Source organism: Peromyscus maniculatus, chromosome X (assembly GCF_049852395.1).
Source record: "Peromyscus maniculatus bairdii isolate BWxNUB_F1_BW_parent chromosome X, HU_Pman_BW_mat_3.1, whole genome shotgun sequence".
In the NCBI taxonomy this organism is placed as follows: domain Eukaryota; kingdom Metazoa; phylum Chordata; class Mammalia; order Rodentia; family Cricetidae; genus Peromyscus; species Peromyscus maniculatus.
This window is the reverse complement of record NC_134875.1, coordinates 39,828,615-39,849,424: the sequence shown is the minus strand read 5'-3', so window position 1 is coordinate 39,849,424 and position 20,810 is coordinate 39,828,615. Positions and strand designations below refer to the sequence as shown.

At 40.0% G+C, this 20,810-nt stretch overlaps 1 protein-coding gene across 4 annotated transcripts in view; it reads right to left on the bottom strand.

The window, feature by feature from the left end:
- Klhl13 (kelch like family member 13) overlaps window positions 1–20,532 on the bottom strand; it is a 153,920-nt gene extending 133,388 nt beyond the window's left edge. The window contains exon 1 of one of the 4 annotated variants that reach the window (XM_015986478.3): window positions 20,260–20,532. The gene's annotated coding sequence lies outside the window, so the exon portion shown is untranslated. Of the gene's footprint in view, window positions 1–16,945; window positions 17,147–20,259 lie in introns of those variants that run through there. The other 3 variants (XM_015986481.3, XM_076562538.1, XM_076562542.1) reach the window with 3 other exon arrangements.
- Window positions 20,533–20,810: the final 278 nt, after the last annotated feature.

Below are 20,810 nucleotides of genomic sequence, written 5' to 3'. Positions count from 1 at the left end.
GATTTATCTTTGCATCATTTGAACTCCTTTGATACAGGTTTCCTCAAAGAAATGTTTCAAATATGCCAGTCTCCAGTTTGGACAGATGGCTCAGAAATTAAGAGCACTTGCTTCTCCTACAGGGACCCAGCTTTAGTTCCCAGCATCCTCACAGCAGCTCTCAACGACTGGCAACTCCAGCTCCAGGTGATTCAACTCCTTTTTCTGGATCTGCAGGCACATGCATGCACTAGGTACACATACATAAACTCGGACACACACACACACACACACACACACACACACACACACACACACACACAAATTAATCTTTTAAAAATATGGCAGACTGAAACCAATATTATATAAGAACATTTACTTAACTCAAATGTTCTTTGCAATGCTTAGGTGAAAAAGAAATGATACAAACTGTTCACATATAGGTTATTTTTTAAAGTATTAATTTTTCTGCAATCTTCAAAAAAAGGGGAATAAAAATGTGCTGCAAACTTGGACTTTCCCAAATCAAAGCTAAAATCATCCAAGTCTCTCCTCCAGAAAAATGTATCTGTTCCCTTAAAGAAATACATCATGCAGGACATAATGGCTCACTCTTGATTCTAGCACTGTGAAGGCAAAAGCAGAAAAATCAATACATAGCAAGTTCAAGGCCAGTATGAATTACATGAGACCCTGTACAAAAAAAATGTACCCATCACTAGCAAGGCAAATTATGTATAATATACATATATATACACATATATATATTTCACAATATATCTTCATTTTTGTTTGTCTGTACAAGGTCAGAATTCAAGGTTCTCCCTCATGCTTTTCAGTTTCAGAGGAACTGTAATATATTGCCAAACCCAGCTCTTATAATACACTATATTATCTTGCTATAAAACCATTCTTAAACAAAACAGCTTCCAAATGCATAAGGAGGTTCATGCTTTGTGTTAATTTTTCTACTCTAGATGACTGGTAAAATAGCACGGGCTAATGCTGCAGCTGCTACCACGTTCTCAGTTACTTCAGGGATGTTTACACTTGATTGGCATAACAGGAGAGTTTATGCAATTAAATATAGTATGTCATGACTAATGCATGCACATTACTAATATTACAAGTTTGTGGCTTGGGCTTATTTTTTCCATTAAGAAAAATTCTGACACTGTTATGTTAATCATCTTGGGAATTGGTGGTATATCATGTATTTGCCTTTAAGCAAAACAACAAAAACCAATTAAGCCCCTAATCTTTAAATTGGCCTATTAGACACTGTGCCAGTTTCATGACCCATTGAGGCTAAATCCTGCCCACATATCAGTCAACTAAAACATAAAATTTCTTTTCATTAAATCAATCATCTAATTAGAAACTGCCCATGGTTTCCCTCAGTAGCTTCTTAGCCAAGCGCCTCTACTTTCTGGTTCCAATTTTCTGCTTTTCCTCTTACTACTCAAAAGCATTCAAATGAACACGTTTCCCTGATCCTCCTGTACATTTCCATCTTCCTACCTATACACTCCCCACATTTGGAACATTCATTTCAAAATCCTAACTACCATCAAGGCTCATTCCACAGCCTAATTGACCTTTTGTATTCAAACTCTTTTAGTGGCACCTAATTCTTAATTGTTTTTTTCATGTCCTATAAATATTGTTTATGACACTGAAAATTCCTTAAAGATAAAGAACCATTTGAACTCTCTCTTTCTCTTTCTCCATGTATTTATTATTCATCTTTCTAGAATTAGAGGAGCTCTGCTAAGGGACCCCTAGGGATGCTCTTAAGTCTACAATTTTGTGCATTATCTCTTATACCTCTTATAACATGGCATTTATTTTAAAATATCTGACTTTAACCATACCTAATATAAAATTATCCAGTTTGGGCTACTGGAAAGCTGGTACTGTTTAAAATCTCAAGAGGACAAAGGGATAAACGATCAGCTTTTACTCAACAGATGTTACTAAGTAAGCAAAGTATTCACTCATTCTTTTTCCCAGTCAGCAAACATTAAATTTAAATGTAAGGTAGGTACCATAGCAGGCAACAGAACAACTGGCTTGTTTTTTTGCCTCAATGAACTCACAAGCCAGTGATAACTACAGAGAAGTAAAAACAGTAATACAAATTGCCAAAGAGGGGAACAAATGATACTACACAAATATGTAAAAGAAACCCCAGACTGGAGTCGTGAAGTAGAAGAGATGTCATCTAAACTGAACTCTGAATGACAGGAAATGGTCAGCATTCCAGAAGAGAAGCAAGTGCACATTTGCGTGGCTGAGAGAACACGGCCAGTTTGGGGAAGTACAAGGCGGCCAAGTAAGGCTCCAAGTTGGATTGCAACATTAGTAGGGGTGAGGTAGAAGTTAAAGGGACAACCGGAAGGCAAATCCCAAGTCTATTATAGTCTGAGTCTGAGGTGTCCCCTAGAAGCTCACTGGCCAATGCTTGCAGCAATATTCGGATGTTTGACTTTGAAGAATGAACTGGCTCATGAGAGCTCTGACTTTATCACTGGGCTAATCCACTGAGCAGGTTATAATCCGGTGGGCTATTGAGCAGTGATAGGAACCTCTAAAGTAGAAGAGGTGAAGGAAATGAGTTCTTCTGATATGCTGTGGGGGACTATGTCTTGCCCCCTTTCTCTCTTTTTTTGCTTCCTGGCTGCCATAAGGTAAGTTGCCTGTGTCACTTCAGCTGCCACGGTACCTGGCCTTGCTTCAGGCTCAAAGCAATGGAGATACTCCCAACAAGTGAATCCCACTGAAACAGGCAAACAGTGGCCAATGTTAGCAAGATGTCATCTTCAAGTAAGTCATGAAATTGACCAATGACTCAGAGTTTACATTAGGAAAATATACAGCAGACACTGCTGCTTATCCTCCAATGTATGTTCTTCCCTCCTCATAGAGAAAGAAAGTAATGTGCTAAGCATAGGACCATTAGGAAAGGACAGCATTGTCTCTGCTTCTCTTATAACTAGGCGTCATCAAAGATCTAAAATGGCCAGTGAGACAGTTATGAAAGTATTATGTGTAAGTAATATCCTTAAAAAAATGGATGCTTTTGCCCTCTCCGACAGGAGAAAGAGTGAGCAAATAAGAATATTACCATTGGTTCAGAAGATGAACACAGGAGTTGGTCTTAGTCACTACTGTATCCCAGCACTTAAGTCAGAGAACTCACTAATATTTGTTGAATGGATTTATATAAAATACTTCATTTCTTTCCAGAGAAATAAAGTGCTGCTGTACTGCATATGCAGGCTAATTAAAGCCAGAGAGAGTCATTATCTGAAGATAAAGCACATCTATCAGTAAAACAGTAGATGGATTGAAGCCACACAAGGGGTCCTTCTCAACCATTTAACACTCCAAACTGTTTTGAGCACCACTTTAAGCAGAAAATCAGACCATTTTGAAGCAGGAGTTAATGAGAATACTGTAATGGGTGCTTTTTTTAAAATCAATAAATATTTAAAGCCATAGAAAATTCAACATTCACATTACTCTAAATTGTTGTTACTAAACAATATGTATGGTACTCTCTCATTCAGAAAGCCCCAATTTGGTTTGTTAACACATTTCTAACCTATTTCCATATAACCCAATAGCATAAATGCTTAATAAACAAACTCTAGCCATAACAAAGGCAGCAACAATGCATATACACCAACCATTCTAAATCAAGGATCCTGCTCCCCTCCCCCTCCCGAATCTACCCAATACCTTGATTCCTTCACCCCATGTGATATCAAGCACCTTGATGAGGTGATAAGGTTCTTTATGAGGTGATGAGGTTCAGTGATTCTCAACCTTCCTAATACTGTGATCCTTTAATACAGTTCCTCATGCTGTGGTAACCCCCAACCATTAAATTATTTCATTGCTCCTTCATAACTGTAATTTGCTACTGTTATGAATCATAATGTAAATATCTGTGTTTTTCAATGTTCATGGGTGACCCCTGTGAAAGGGGTCATGACAAGTTAAGAACCACTAATCTATTTAAAGAATGGCATAATTGGTTTCCTTCTCCTAGGAAAAGTGTCATCTTGTGAGATCCTATGCTTTCCACCAACTTTGAGGATGTACCTCTGCTGCCCACCCCCACCAAAGCAAATGAAAACTATACTTGACATGTACAGCAAATTATCATCAAAGAATCTGGTGACTTTAACACCAACTGTCCCTTGAGTAGAAAATGCATGCAAGTACACAATAAGCATAAACTAAGCATTTTAAAAGTCAAAATTGATAAAATCAAAAGTAGGTAAAATAAAACAAAGCCAAAGAGACCAACCTAAAATTAAGTCAAAACTTACTTATAACAGCTAATTATGGAGATCCATTTTTAATAACAAAATTAAATAGCAATTCCCTCCCTGGAAAATAACACTATTATCCATTTAACAAAGTCCTGAGACTTCCTCCTCCAATATTCACATAGATGTTTGGATAGGTAACTGTAACTAAACTGAAAGGCAGTCCTTGATGCTAACACTAACTAGTTTTTCTGAAGGCTGAGTGGCTGAAAACAAGAGACCAAAAAAATGTTAAAAATTGCAGTTATTTCATAGTAGCTGTATACAATATCACAATATCCACAGTGTGAGATATTCCTAATACTATCCCCACCCAAAATCAGGTATAGAGTTCTTTCATGTTAACGAATCGTCTATAACTAATCTATATTAGGCATGATATTAACATATTTTAAAACATCAGTATGTACCCTTAACATTTCTCAGCTATTTCTAATTACTGTTTATAATAAAGAATGCTCTGGGTGGTGGTGGCGCATGCCTTTAATCCTAGTACTCGGGAGGCAGAGGCAGGTGGATCTCTGTGAGTTCAAGGCCAGCCTGGTCTACAGGTCGAGTTCCAGGACAGCCAGGGCTACACAGAGAAACCCTGTCTCAAAAACAAAAACAAACAAAAAAAAGAATGCATACAGCAGAAGACAGCCATTCACACTAGTGGGTTTAGCAGTTTTGTCTCTAAACATAAGTCTGACCTACATTTATTTAGTACTAGTATCAAAATTCTATGACAAACACGATTATATAATGAATTTGAACAACACCAAAAAAAAAAAAAAAGAATCCATTGAATGACTAATCAGTCTCCAAAACGAAACGAAATTAAAAGTATTTTGACAGCAAGTTGGAACTAGACTGTGGAGGGTAAGAGGGCACCATGAGGATCTGAGTTGCACTGAGAGGACATCTCTAGGTGTTTATTGGTAAAGGAGAACAGACAATTGACTTCCATCCTGCTTGTGGACTCCTTTGTTTCAAAGCCCTTGATTCTCTACGTAGGAGGAGGGGAGACATTCTAAAATTGATTGTTGTAAAGTGAACAGCTGGGCATGGTGTCTCACACCTTGAATCCCAGCACTTAGGAGGCAGACAGAGGCAGGCAGATTTTTGTTTCAGGCCAGCCTGCTCGACATAATGACTCCAGGATAGACAGAGCTACATAATGAGATCTTGTTTTAAAACAAGCAAACAACCCACAATGAATATACTAAAACCACTGAATTGTATACCTCAAATAGATTAAACTTATATGGTGTATCAATTATGTCTTTTTGTTTGTTTTGTTTTTTTGAGACAGGGTCTCTCTACACTCCCTCCCTGTCCTAGAACTCACTATGTAAACAGATCTGCCTCAAATTCACAGAGATCCACCTGCCTCTGCCTCTCCAGAGCTAGGATTAAAGGCATGCATGCGCCACCAGGCCTGGTTGACTATGCTATCTTTAAGAACAGGATTTGGGGCTGGAGAGATGGCTCAGTGGTTAGGAATACTTGCTGTTCTTGCAAAGGACCTAAGTTCTTTCTCAGCACTCATATCACATGGCTCACAACCATCAGTAACTCCAGCTTCAAGAGACCTGACCCCTTCTGGCCTCTGCAGGCACCTTCACACATGTGTACAAATGCATTATAAATAATAAAAACAAATCTTAAAAAGGAACATAAGTCTATAAAGTCAGCAATCCCAAAACAAATTTCTGTTTATAAAAGATTTTTTCCATCTTATTTGCCATACCAATTTTCCCTCATTGAAACTATGCACACATGTGTACAGACATACATGCAAATACATTCAAAACTTTGGGCATTAAAATATTAAGAGGTGTTTTTCTAGTCGGGTGGTGGTGGCACACACCTTTAATCCCAGCACTCAGGAGGCAGAGCCAGGTGGATCTCTGTGAGTTCGAGGCCAGCCTGGTCTACAGAGCGAGTACCAGGACAGGTTCCAAAACTACACAGAGAAACCCTGTCTCGGGTTAAAAAAAAAAAAAGTGTTTTCTTCACTTTTCAGTAAGACCCTGTTCAAAAACAACCTCTTAAAAATATCTTGCCACAGGACTACATGGATGGTTCAGCAGATAAGCGCACTTGCTGCTCTTCCAAAGGACCCTGGTTCAAATCTCAGCCCTACATGGCAGCTCACAACCATCCGTAGGGAATCTAATCCCCTCTTCTGGCTTCCAAGTGCACCAGCATGCAAAATACCCATCCATTTAAAAAAAAACCCTCCCAGCAATCCACAAGAATGACCTCAGCTAGATAGACTCCTAGAAATAGTGGAGAGGGAGCCTGAACTGGCCATCTCCTGTAGTCACATTGGTGACTACCCTAATTGTCATCAGAGAGCATCCGTCCAGTATTTGATGGAAGCAGATACAGAGACCCACAGCCAAGCACTGGGCCAAGCTCCCAGAGTCCAGTTAAAGAGTGGGAGGAGGGATTATATGAGCAAGGAGCATCAAGTTCATGATGGAGGAACCCATAAAAACAACTAACCAGGGCTCAAGGACTCTGGACTGACAGCTAGGGGGCCTGAATGGGACCAACCTAGGCCCTCTGCATGTGCGTGATAGCTGTGTAGCTTAGTCTGTTTATGGGGCGCCTAGCAATGGAATCAGGACCTGTCCCTGGCGCTTAAGCTGGCTTTTGGGAATCTATTCCCCATGCTGGGTTGCCTCACCCAGCCTTGATACAGTGGGAGGAGCTTGGTCCTGCCTCAACTTGATGTATGCCATGGTTTGTTTAAGCCCATGGGAGGTCTGCCCCTTTCTAAATGGAGACAGAGGAGGAGTGGATAGGGTGTAGAGGCGAGGTGTGGGGGTAGAGGGGAACAGGAGGAGAGGAAAGAGGGGAAACTGTGATTGGGATGTAAAAATAAATGAAAAAAATACTAAAAATAAATAAATAAAATAAAAATTCTTGCCATCATTTTCCTCTGATCATCCTTCAGCTTTTTTTTCCAAAATATAATTTCTTATGTGCTTTTTTAGATATCCCACTCCATGTGTCCTCTTTCATAAATAGAAAGAAAATGTGGCTTAACAGTAGACAGCATGGATTGTATTCCTAACTATTCTATTTATTAGATATGATACTTTTGGGAAATTTATCTAAACTTCGTAATACATCAGTTTCTCCATCTATAAAAGGGGACTACAGTCCCTCTCATTACTCTGTTTTGGTTTAAATTAAGTGTGTAAATGTATAGAAAGTACTTGGAATAATGTCAGGCTCATGATGCATATTAGAACAATTCAGTGATTTACACTGTCATTAGCATTGGCTGATGTCGAATTATTTCATGTTCTCAGTCCCTGGTTAACCTGTAAGCTATGTCCAGACAGTGGAAGCATTGTATCTGCCCTAGTGCTCTACAAATCATTGTTAAACAAATGCTGTTCATTGGTGTTTAAATGGATATTGCACCTGAATGATGCCAAGAGGCACTTGGAGAGTTTCTTACTCTACCCAAAACTCATTTTAATAAATTACCAAATTGTATAAGGAAGTTGACAGGAATAGAATGGTGGCTGGTATTTCTACTATTGTTCTTTTAGTTTCACTTCATTAATTAAGAGACTAGAGCTAGTGAAAGATAACTACACAGAGACTTCTTATTAATTATGAAAGTTTGGCTGTTAGCTTAGGCTTGTCCCAACTAGCTCTTATATCATAGCCCCTTTATATTAATCTATGTTCTATCACAGGTCACCACCACTCTTTCCATCTTTCACCTCCTATTTCCTCTTCATGTCTCCTGGCATCTCCCACATGCCTAGATCCCTCTTCCTCTTCCTTCCTCTCCCCGAAATCCTGCCTATACCTCCTGCCTAGCTTTGGCCTTTTAGCTATTTGTTACAATAATCACAGCAATACATCTTCACACAGTGTACAAATATCCCACAACACTAAAGAGTTTCTTATATCATTAGTGCATTAACTTTGGGTTAGAAATGAAAGATATTCAACTCCTAGCTGTACCTCGTAGCAAGCTACTCATACTCACTATATATATTCCACAGGGATATATAAAATAAGGATAATTAACTGTACTTCAAAAGAAAAATGCTCTGTTATGGGTAGTATTTTATCTAGTGCCCAGCCCACTGACCCCTTGCAGTATCAATAAACTATTCTAAATAGAAAGAAAAGATGACCTATGATACAAGGCATTATCTTTTTAAACATTTAAACTACTTCTCTAAGAGCATAATAAAACTAACTTTTCCAAAATCATTTTGCAGTGGTGGAAATAAATCCTAGGACATGTGCATAACTATATACAATAAATATATGCCATGCCAATAAAAATTGAGTCCAAAACGGGGGTGACTGGGAGCTGAAAAGATGGCTCAGTGGCTAAGAACACATACCTCTCTTGCAGAGGATCCAAGTTCATTTCCCGGAATTCATATTTGGTGGCTCACTAACACCTGTAACTCCAGGATGCATCACACACACACACACACTTAAGATATTTTTTAAAGAAAAAATGTTAGTATATATACACAATGGAGTTTTATTCAACCATAAAGAAGGAACTTATAAGAAAAATAGATGAAACTAGAGGTGACCATCTTAAGTGAAACAAGCCATGAGAGCTGGAAAGATTGCTTTGTGGTTAAAAGCATTTGCTGCTCTTCCAAAGGACTGGAGTTCCATTCCTAGCACCCAAATTGGAGGAGTCAGAACTTCCTGTAAATCCAGCTCCAGGAGCCTAGACACTCTTCTGGTCTCTGTAGGCACCCACATACACACATGCGCATACTTCCATGTACAGACAACAAGCATACACAGAAATCAATTCAAATAAACCACAAGCCAGACAAAATTTCTCATTCATTCTCTTATGTGAAAGCACACACACACACACACACACACACACACACACACACACACACACACATACACACACACACACACAAGTAAAAGGGTTGTAAAAGGAAATGGAGTATTCCAAAGGAAGGGAAGAGAGAACAAGAAAGTAATTGGGGAAGAAAATAAATGTCACATGTTCTGTCTCACATATGAGACTTAGATTTACTATATCATAAAAACAAAAGTAGGTACTATTTGGGAAAAGGAAGGAAACCAGCAAGAAAGGGGAGAATAGGTAAGAGAGGGGAACAGAAGACAAATATGAATACAATACAATAATATACATGTATAAAAATATCATAATGAAAACCACTATTTTGCAATTTCAAAACTGCCGAACACCAGAGTGATGACAACTAATCATAAAAAAGTAAAAAGTGACACATACTTAAAGTGTCATACACTTACCATGAACTTCCTGTCAGAAAAATGTTATTGTAAATACGTTAAAATGGTATTTTAGCTAGGATTAACACAAAAGACACATAAAATCTCTCACATTTCTCTTCCATGTATGAATGGCAATGCATCTGCGTTTGGCCATGTTTTCAACTAATTCAGCCACTAATCTAGGAAAAGAGTTAACACTAAGTATAGCTAGACAGGCATGGTGATGCATGTCTATAATAACTACAGCATTCAAGAGTTCAAGTACAGAAGGACTATAGCAAGAATTTCAAGTCGGTATATACTGCAGAGTAAAAAACTGTCTTAAAAATATAAAAACAAACCAAATAAAAGAGTAGCTCTATGCACTGTGTTGTGTGAGCTGTGCTGAGTGCTTTGTGTGCATTTTTCCTTTTGGTTTTTTGAGACAGGGTTTCTCTGTGTAGCCCTGGCTGTCCTGGAACTCGCTCTGTAGACCAGGCTGGCCTTGAACTCAGAGAGATCTGCTTGCCTCTGCCTCCTGAGTGCTGAAACTAAAGGTGTGTGCCACCACCACCTGGATTGCATTTCTTATTTAATACTTCAAATAAGTCAGATACTCTACATGAGAAAAATAAGATTCAGAGACATGAAACATTTTACCCCAAACCACAATACAATTATGTGATTTTAGGGCCTAAGCTCTTCAGCCATTAAGCTCTACTGTCTTCCCATTTAGTAATAACCATAAGTAGAACAGTAAACACTCAGGCTGGAGAGATGGCTCAGAAGTTAAGGGCACTGACTGCTCTTCCAGAGGTCCTGAGTTCAATTCCCAGCAACCACATGGTGGCTCACAACCATCTGTAATGAGATACAGTACCCTCTTATGGCCTGCAGGCCTACATGCAGTAGCTGTATACATAATAAATAAATAAACCTTTAAAAAAACAGTAAACACTCCAAATGAACTAACTATTCTTTACTAAAGTTTCCTTCTGTAAAGTACTACAATTTGCCTACCCCCTCTTACTGCCCTCTTACTGAAGAGAATGTAAAGCACCTCCCTCAGAGACTGCAAAGCCTGCAAAGGCTTTGCCTTAATCACTGCCCACCTCCATGCCCATGTGCTTACAGTCTTTCAGCACTAACACAACACCACAATGGCAGGTCCCAGGAACTGCATCTGGCATGAGGAAACAATGAAAGTGGGACAGCAATGATGAACAACAGTTGAAAGATTTAGTGTGTGACTTGCCCCATTTACTCTCAACCCCCTTTTCACTTGTTTTTTTTTTTTTTCAAATCTCATTTGTAGCAAATGAAACTATTGCACTATACCAGGCACTGTTGTCCTATTTCCAAAACCATCTGAAATTATAGAAAACTGTTAAAATCAAAGTTAAGGCTTTCCTTAACTTTGATCTAGCATCAAATATTCCAGTAGTCGGCAATTAACACACTGTATGTTTAATGTGTTGTAAACAAAAGACGATTTAAACTTAGCAAAGAGAGCCTCAATTCAGCAAGTGTCCACATAACAGGGCAAAGCTCTGACCCATCAACTGTGCAGTTTAAATTCATGGTCACTGTATAATAATCTCTAATAATCTGTCTAATCTCTCTTCTGAAGATACTAGTTCCTTGGCAAATCCCTCACTGTCAGTCTAGCTCTTACCAACCAATGTTGGGAATTCGAAACGTTGTGACCATTACTGAGCAAACAGTGTGTCCCCTTGAATTAAAGGAACTTGGGCAACAGAGAAAAACACCAATGACCTTTTCCACAGGTCATGATGGAAATTTAAGGGAACACATGAGTGCTTAACTACAAGAACAGATTCTGGCAATATAATGTGGCCTCAATAACCTTTGGGGGGTCATCCCAGAGTTACAACTGTCCATGGAGAAGCTTACTAGGAAATATTGTAAATTAAAAAACAGTTAATGTTCTCCTGAACATTCACATGAAATAGATGCTTCATGAAATATAAACTGTGGCTAGAGAAATGGCCCAGTGGTTAAGAGCACAGAATACTCTGCCAGAGGACCCAGGTTCAATTCCCAGCATCCACATGGCAGCTCACAACCACCTGTACCTTGAATTACAGGGGATTCAGTGGCTTCTCCTGGCTTCCCCAATGCCCTCTTCTGGCCTTCATAGGCACCAGGCACTAAGGTGGCACATAAACATACATGCAGGCAAAACAGCCATACACATAAAATAAAAAATTAAGTCTCAAAAGAGGTTTACAATACAAACTGATTTATTTTCTGTCTCAAGGGGTACATTATCACATTACCACTCTGTTTATTCAGAACATACACTCCAGTCTGAGGGATCCTGGAGTAGTGGAAATAACAATGGATAGAGACTCCAATGTTTAGGTTAGACTACAATAGTTCTCAGGCTTCCTAATGCTTTCACCCTTTAATATAGTGTCTCACGTAATGGCAACTCCCAACTATAAAACTATTTTGTTGCAACTTTTTAACTGTAACTTTGCTACTATTATGAACTGTAATGTAAATATCTGATATGTAGGATATCTGATATGATACATAACCCACACGTTGAAAACCACTGGGTTAGAGTAATGCCTAGGATATATTACATATATTTCATGTATATTAGTTGAATGAATTATCAGAATGGGGCCATTCTAGCCAGAAGACCAGAGAAGAAACAGAAACCAAGGGAAAAAACACTAACCAACACAGACAAACTCAGAAATCGGCACCTAGACCTATAATTACCCCAAACTCAGATGCTGAGATGCCAGTGTAAGAAGGCAATTGACAACAGCCAGGGCAGTATGTCCCCACCAGAGCCCAGCTGTTCTACTACAGCAAGCCCAGAAGATTCCAACACAACTGAAGCATAAGAAAAATCTTAAAAACAACTTTATGAAGATAATTGAGGTCCTTAAAGAGGAAATGAGTAAATCCCTTAAAAAAGTTGAGGGAAAGAAACAAAAAATTGGAGGAAATGAATAAATCCCTTAAAGAAAGCCAAGAAAAAAAAAAACAAATAATTGAAGGAAACAAATAAAACTGTTCAAGACCTGAAAACAGAAATAGAAGCAATAAAGAAAACACAAACTGAGGAAATTCTGGAAATGGACAATCTAGGCAAGTGAACAAGAACTACACAGACACAAGCATCACCAACAGAATATGAGAGACAGAAGAGAGAATCTCAAGTGTAGAAGGTACAATAAAAGAAATTGATACATCGGTCAAAGAAAACATTAAATCTAAAAAAATTCATGACACAAAACATACAGGAAAAGACCAAACCTAAGAATAATAGGGTACCAGGTAATGGTGGTACATACCTTTAATCCCAGCCCTTGAGAGGCAGAGGCAAGAGGATCTCTGAGTTCAAGGCCAGCCTGGGCTAGAGAGTCAGTTCCAGGACAGCCAGGGCTAAACAGAGAAACCCTGTCTTGAAAAAAAGAAGAATAGGAATTGGCAGATGGGTTGAAGGGCTTTATCTTAACTGAAAGAACATTCCAGAAAAAAAATCCACTGAGACATAGAATTTTGGACAGCATCACAAAAGTGAAAGGATACATAAAATATGCCAATTATGATTGGCAAATATAGATAAGGACAATCTTTAAAACTAGGTTTTTTATAGTCAAGCTGCCAAGATATTAGGTAATGAGAGAAGGTTGTAATACTAAAGAAATTCATGTAATGGACACTAAGGTCAGTTAATAGTTGGCTCCTAGGCTTTCTTTTTGCATGTTTTTAATATTATTTAAAAGTTAAAGATAAAAATCAAAAATTATGCTGAACATTCATGATCCTATGTAACTATGAATGGTTCTGAAATTACTAAAGGCTAGGGATTATGTCTCATTTGTCTGATACTTTCCTTCTGTTTTTAATACAGATTCTTAATATAAATTATGAATTTAATAAATGTCAAAAATAAGTAAATAATCAAAATAAAAACATGTTAACTGACCCCCCCACACACACAAAAGGCTCTCTTGTCATTAAAAAAACCATAGGAAGTTTAAATAGCAAAAGAAACACAAAAATACTCTATAAATATGGCCCTGGCAGACTGAGCACCAAGTACCAAGTACCAGTACTGACAGAGCAGGGTTTGGGCTAGTTTCAGTCGTGCGGCCCTGCTATATCTGCTTTCTTCTGATATAAGGAGCAGACAGACAACCCTCTCTATTGAGAGTTGTGTGAATAAATCAGCATGTATTTATATGGTAACAATTTACATGGTAACCATTATGAGCAGGGTACTGAGAAGATAAAGTAATTTATTTACCTCCCTAATCTCCAGCACCCACAGCAACAGCTTACTATTAATATGTGCAAAGCCCTGCTTTAAGCACTACTGTGAGGAGAGGAGGTGTACAGTCTCTTATCTAAAAACCTCAGTGCCAGATACAATCCCAATTCAGAAATGGCCAGCCTTTCAGACAGGCAATAACTTGCATCACTGTATATTATGTAATACTCTACTAGGGTCTGTGGCACTATTCCATAAGCATATTACTAATTCTACAATAAATATAAATTAAGACTACCACTAAGGAGAAGAGGAGTTTTAATATTTTCAAGTTATATTTTGTTACCACTTGAGATTTGTCACCTAACTTACCAAATGAAATTATCAATTTTCCAAGTTTTGGAAGTCTGAAATTTTCAAATTAATTGTGGGTCTAGCCAATTCATTTAAACTTTAAATGTTTTTCTTACTTTAATGATGAGGCAATTGGGGTCTATTTATGTTACTCCTTCACATCCCCCAGCTAACAAGTATCCTAGATAGAATCAGAACCCCAGCTGCCTAGCTACAGTGTTTATATTCTCAACAACTATGCTTCATAAATAAACTCTCCCATAGACTGCTTTGGAATACCAGAGAGCTATGGAAAAGGCAAAGCAGTATTAAATCATACGGTATATTAACATAACAGGAGAACATTCACAAGGCAGCATTTATTCATTAGTAAGTAACTAGGAAGGACATAGCATGGGGTCGGTGCATGGGACATCAACAACAGGCAAGCTAGAAGAGGTCCGGGTCACCTTCCCAGAGCCAGCAGCCAGGTACCACAAAAGCTGAATGATGACACAATAGGGCAAGTTTGTTCCTACTATTCACCTTCAAAAGAAGGAGACTGTTTACAATAGCAAATGCTACAATAGGGCCTGATATTTAAATTGTTCCTTGAATTGGACTAAGCTTTGAAATGATAGAGAAAAAGAATTTTAAAAATGGCTTCCTATAGTGTATCTACTCTGCACCAGGAATAATGTTAAACACAAAAGTTTCATATTGAGAAAACCAGGTGAAACCAATGGAAATTTGTATGAGAATAATAAAACTGGCCAGGCGGTGGCGCACGCCTTTAATCCTAGCACTTGAGAGACCGAGCCAGGTGGACCTCTATGAGTTCGAGGCCAGCCCGGTCTATAGCTCGAGATCCAACACAGGAACCAAAACTACACAGAGAAACCCTGTCTTGAAAAACCAAAAAACAAACAAACAAACAAACAAACAAACAAAAGGCTGGAGAGATGGCTCAGAGGTTAAGAGCACCGGCTACTCCTCCAGAGGTGCTGAGTTCAATTCCCAGCGAAGCAACCACATGGTGGCTCATAACCATCTGTAATGAGATCTGATGCCCTCTTCTGGCCTGCAAGCAGAACACTGTATACATAATAAATAAATGAATTTTTCAAAAAAATAATAACAATAATAATAATAAAACTGTTGGAAAATCTCTAGAGTCAAGTCATGAAGGATCTGTGCTTGCTCAGTTAAGACATTGGAATTTGAACCTGCAGGAGGTGCTAGAGGTCATTTTACAAGAAATAATCTCCCACGACACCAGGATTGACTCCTATAAGATGTTAATATCCATGCATATTTCTATTAGAGACCAAAAAAAAAAAAACATCAAATCTAGGATGACTTTCAACTGAAGGCTCAGAGAAATAAAATTTAATTTAAGCACCAAGCACTTGAGACAATCCTAAACTCAAAGCATAAATCTATGGCAATATGAAAATATTACAGAAGCTAAAAGGAAATAACAAATCTCTCTTAAAAGTCCAAAAGACATTTCTAAAACCTAAGTGATTCTTTTGTACACAAAAGGAACTTCTAGCCTTCCAAAAGAAACACATTTGTAAGAAATTAACACATCAGTCCTTAAAAAACAAATTCTTTTTTTAAATTTATTTTTTAAAAAGGTTTTCTTTTCATTTTACATACCAACCTGTTTCCCTTCCCTCCCCTCCTCTAGCCCACCCCCATCCCATAACCATCCACATAATTGTCACCAACATTCCGAGGGTCTAGTTTGGTCCCAGGCATGTTCCCCAGCAGACAGGCCAGAGTCCATGAGCTGCTTGGGTCAGAAAAACAAGTTCTTAAATGATGGGTTTGTGGTGGTGGTATGTGGTCTGTTTTGCCTTGTCTTGCGACAACATCTCCCAAGGAGCCCTTGCCCTAGAAATCTGAGACCCACCTGCCTCTGCCTCCCAAGTGCTGAAATTAAAGGTCTGTGCCCCAACATGCCTGAGAAGCCTGCAATTTTTTCAAGTTGTTGACAACTTACCTTGCAGCACAGGTAACAATTTGCCAGCGGCAAGAGGACTGCTCAGCCTGCTTTCAACAGGCCCCAGAGGTCCTATTTTCCTAGTCCCTTATCTAAACAGAGTAGAAGAACAGACTCCTTAGCTATTTAGCCAACTTACCAAAGTTTTCGTTCTCGGGTATTAACATAAATGACCGAGCCAGGCATTCAATTTAATGCTCTGTAAAACATGTTTTAAGTTTCAATTTTTTTTTTCGGCCAATAATTTCAGGTTCCCTAATGGCTTCCCATTGTTCCGACAATCAAGTTCAAATTTTCAGAAGACTTCCAAATGCTAAATATCTATTATCTCTAACACTCTCTGGTCCGGCACACTAAGACCTCTCACCACACTGTGTTTACTGTTCTTCATAGCTCCTACGTCTGAATTTTCCCTGATTTTTTTTTTTTCAGAGATAAGACTTTACAATGTAGCTCTGGCTATCCCGGAACTCGCTTACTCTGTAGACCAGCGTGGCTTCAAACTCACAGAGATCGATCGGCCTCCCGCGGTCTCCAGAGTGCGGGATTAAAGGCCCGTACCACCGTACCACCGGGCCCAGCTTGTTCCCAGATCTTGAGAACCTAAAAGTATTCTCTTTTCTCTTTAGGGCTGTGCTCAAATATCACCTCTTCTCTAAGAAGCTCTATAGTTCCAGAGTTCTAAGAAGCTCTATAGTTGCCGGAGTTCTCCAGAGAGAGACACAGAAAATAGGAGATTCACGTAGATCTAAGAGGGGAGATACACTACGGGAATTGACTTACAAAATCAGAGATGTCCCACAGCAGTCTTTCTGAAAACTGGATGCCCAGGAACGCTGGTGGTGGAGCCAACGGTGAAACTCTCTTAGGCCAAAAGCCTAAGAACCTAAGGGGCCACTGGTTAAAAGTGGAGCCTAGGTCCAAAGGCCAACAAGCCTGGAGTTCCGACGTCCAAGGCAGCAGGGGAAAAAGAGACTCTCTTAGCTGTGGGAGAGAGCAACAGGCCTCCTGCATCTGTTCTCCCGCAGCCAATTGGCTGGTGCACGCCCACACCGGGGGCGGATCTTCCCTTCTTAGTCCACTCAGATTCATACACCAATCTCAGGAACACCCCCACAGACACACCCAAAACGATGTTTTACTGAGTAGCTAGATAGCTCTTAATCCAGATTAAGTTGACAAATAACATTAACCACCATACACCACCATTGTGAAACTAGGTGTTTTCTAGTTTTCTGTATTCTATGTATTATATTTATTGATCTTGGTGCAATCTATAAGGATTCTGACATATCAGTTTTTACACTGTGCCTATTATACAGAGCCTTGGCACATAGGAGACATTCAACAGATTTTATACCATGAAATATTAAATTAATTAGTAATACTTTAAAACTCCATTGCTATAAATATCTCTAACTCTAAGAAAACCATTTTCTCTACTTTTGAAAAGTTCACTTTAGGGCTGTTCATCTTTTTTAACATACTTTCTATGCTTTTTTAAAATGTGATTTCTGCCAAATTGTTATACTATTTTACAGAAATTAACAATTACACCATAAACAAAATGCTAGAAAGGTTTTAATGATATATCAAACATCATAAATCAAACAATTTGAATATTTAGGTTAATCTCATTTTAGTACTGCAAATCAAATTAATAAATACAGCACAAAAGAAAAGAGAAAAAGGCTATAATAGTAGCAGAACATGAAGTTAGCTTTAGTAACATCAGAAATATTCATTTCACTCCGAGCTGGTTCTGTAGTATGTAATCCAAGCACTGAGTAGCTGAAGATCAGAAGATCACAAATTGAAGATAATCCTCCCTCAACTACATACCGAGTCTGAGGCCAGCATGGGCCATGTGAGACCCCTTTTCAATTTTTTAAAGGAAAACTAAATATCTAGTTTGGTAATCTCTAAGTGTATCACACAATCTGTCAAATATTGAAAATGCAGAGGAAAAAATGCTTATGGCTAACTTGCATCCACTATTTTTCTTTATCTTCCAGGCCAAAAAAAAAATCAGTTTTTATTTAGAAAGTCACATCAGTGATAATCTAAGTTTAGGCTTAATAATAATAATCTCAAAGGGAAACAAGTAAAATATATGTATCAAAAACAGGTTGCAAAAAAATGAAAACAGTGGGCGGACTAGGGTGAGTACCCTTTTCCTATCATCATCTATTTTTTACTGAAACTAGAGTGAACTCTAGAAATTCAGTGGAAAAGGAAGTATCAGGCAAGGTACCTAACTAAACTGATCACTAATAGCCTCTACTGCTCTTGTGAAAATCACTTTCTTCAAAACACTGACTAAAACCGACAGAACCACACCACACAGTTTAAATTTTGCTAATAAAAATGGCAGCTTAAAAATACTGAGCATGTGAAGTTCTTGTCTATCGACAAATGCTTCACTTGCTATTGCAGCAGAAACTCTTCCCATTGCCTCGCTACCAAACCTAAGTGCTACCAGGAGAGGGAAACGTTGTCACCGTCTTCACTGGCAACGTGCTTTCTTCTGAGACTGCTGCCAATTAGTGAACTGTCGTCAATGCCAGCGCCTGGTCACACATTAAGTGAATGAATCAATCACTGGTAAGTGTAAGGGTATTAATAAGGATTTGTGGTTAAAGGAACTAATATTTTTAGATATAAAATGATATCATAACTGCTTAACTCATTTTGCTCGGTTTTCAAGTTTGAGAACTAGCTAAAACCTATTTCTAAAAACACAGCTGCATACGTCAGCATGTGCTCGTTCACTGGTATCTGCCTCCACGTTCAGCTTCTCCATTCAATTTTCCTCACACTAATTACAGCATGAGCAAACGAACCTCAGTGTAGGAACCAACATGGCAACTGAATGGGAACAAAGTGAAATGGCTAAAAGTAGTGGGTTGGGTTGTGTTTGGTTGTTTTTAAAGAACCCCGAGGTTCTAAAATGCACTAGACAAAACTGTGGCTTCTCTTTAAAAGGCAGGTATCCTCCCAACAGAGGCAGTTTTCAAGCCCAAGGCTTCTCAGTGCCCATTCAATGTGCTTAGTAACCAGCCTATGCTAACTTGAGAGACTAGCGCTAACTCCACTTAAATGATGAGCATCCTAATTTGCAGATGGAGAAAGGAAGGCAGGCTTACAAACCCCACCAGACCTTTTAGTCCAGCCTGCTCCAGTGCCAGGAAGGTTTAGGGCCACAAACATTGCACGCAAACATACACACACATTTTAAGTGACTGGTTTTTGGACTATGTTATTAAAACCTAGAAAGAAACCTTAAAGTTCCTCAACAGATGCTTATTAAACGGTATTTAATACAGAAATTGTCCTATCTTTTTTTCTGTAAATGGTAGGCTTAAACCCTGTAAGCCTCCAAGAAAATAATTCATCAACTGTGATTTTAAAGGGTGGGGGGGAGAGCCAAGACATTCACAGCTGAAGACATTTAGAACTAAGTTAAGTGTTCTTGACTGGGGAGCCAGCCACGGAGTCTCTCAAGATTCTGGAAGCGGGATGGAATAGGAAGCACAAAGTAGAAACTGTTAGAGGACAAGAGACTGTGAGGCTGAGGGTGACAGAGGAACCCCAGAGGATCGGGGCAGCGATAGGGAAAACCAGAGACGATCCTGGAGGGATGACAAAGAAGCCCAGAGAAACTGAGTTCTGACTAGGATCCTAGAAGTACCCAAGCTTCTGGTGGAGCCAGAGGGACCTGCAAGTGCAAAGGTGCGGAGATAAGAGCGCGCGACAGCACGGGGGAGAAAACCCGGGTGGGCAAAGAGAGAAGCTGGGTCCCCGCCTCGCAGTTCCCCGCGCGGATTCCCAACTCCTGGCCGCGCAACGCGGGTGCAGAAGGCAGGCGGGGAAGCTCGTGGAGCCCCTGTGACTTCAGGACCCTGCCTCACCTTGTCTGCCGAGCCCCTGCACCCAGCCGCTCCACCGCGGGCAGCTGCGCTCCGAGGGCCAAAGAGGGAGTCGCGCAGCGGAGCCCGGGTTCCCTACTGCCGCGAGGCACTGACGCCCGCCCCGCCGCACCCCCTGGTCGCCCGGGCCACTTCGCCCCGTCTTCAAGGCAGAGAGAGAGCGCTTACCCTAACCCGAACGCCGCTCCAGTTATTTGCCAAAGTCCCTGTTCCAGGCTGCCTGGGAATAGGAGCTGAGCTGCAGCGGCCGCAGCGACAGAGCCTCTGCCTGACCTCACCAGGGGGTGGGGGATAAGGGAGCCCAGCTGGGGAGGGGAGGGAGAGTGGTGGGAGGGGAGCGCGTGGGCGGGGGAAACATGGCGGCAGGGGTGGCCCTGGCGGCGCCTGCGCGGAGGCTGGGGCTAGGACTGTGTGTGGGGTCCGAGTTGAACACTCCGCTACAGAGAGGCGAGGCTGGGCCCGGAAGCAGGACGACTGCCAAGTGGCCCTGGAGCCTCCGAAACCAGGACACTTGGGTGTGAGCCCACATGGCTTCTAGTGTCCAGGAGGCAGAAGTGAAAACTGTCAAGTATCAAGGGACAGCAATGCATGGACTTCTCCAAGGAAGTTACCAAGTGCATCCTGCCAGCCATAACTTCAACCTCTTCAAAGTCACTCCAGAGACCAAGCAGAGGAGATACTGAGAAAGAGGTGTCTGTCGCATCATCTCAGCGGAGCCC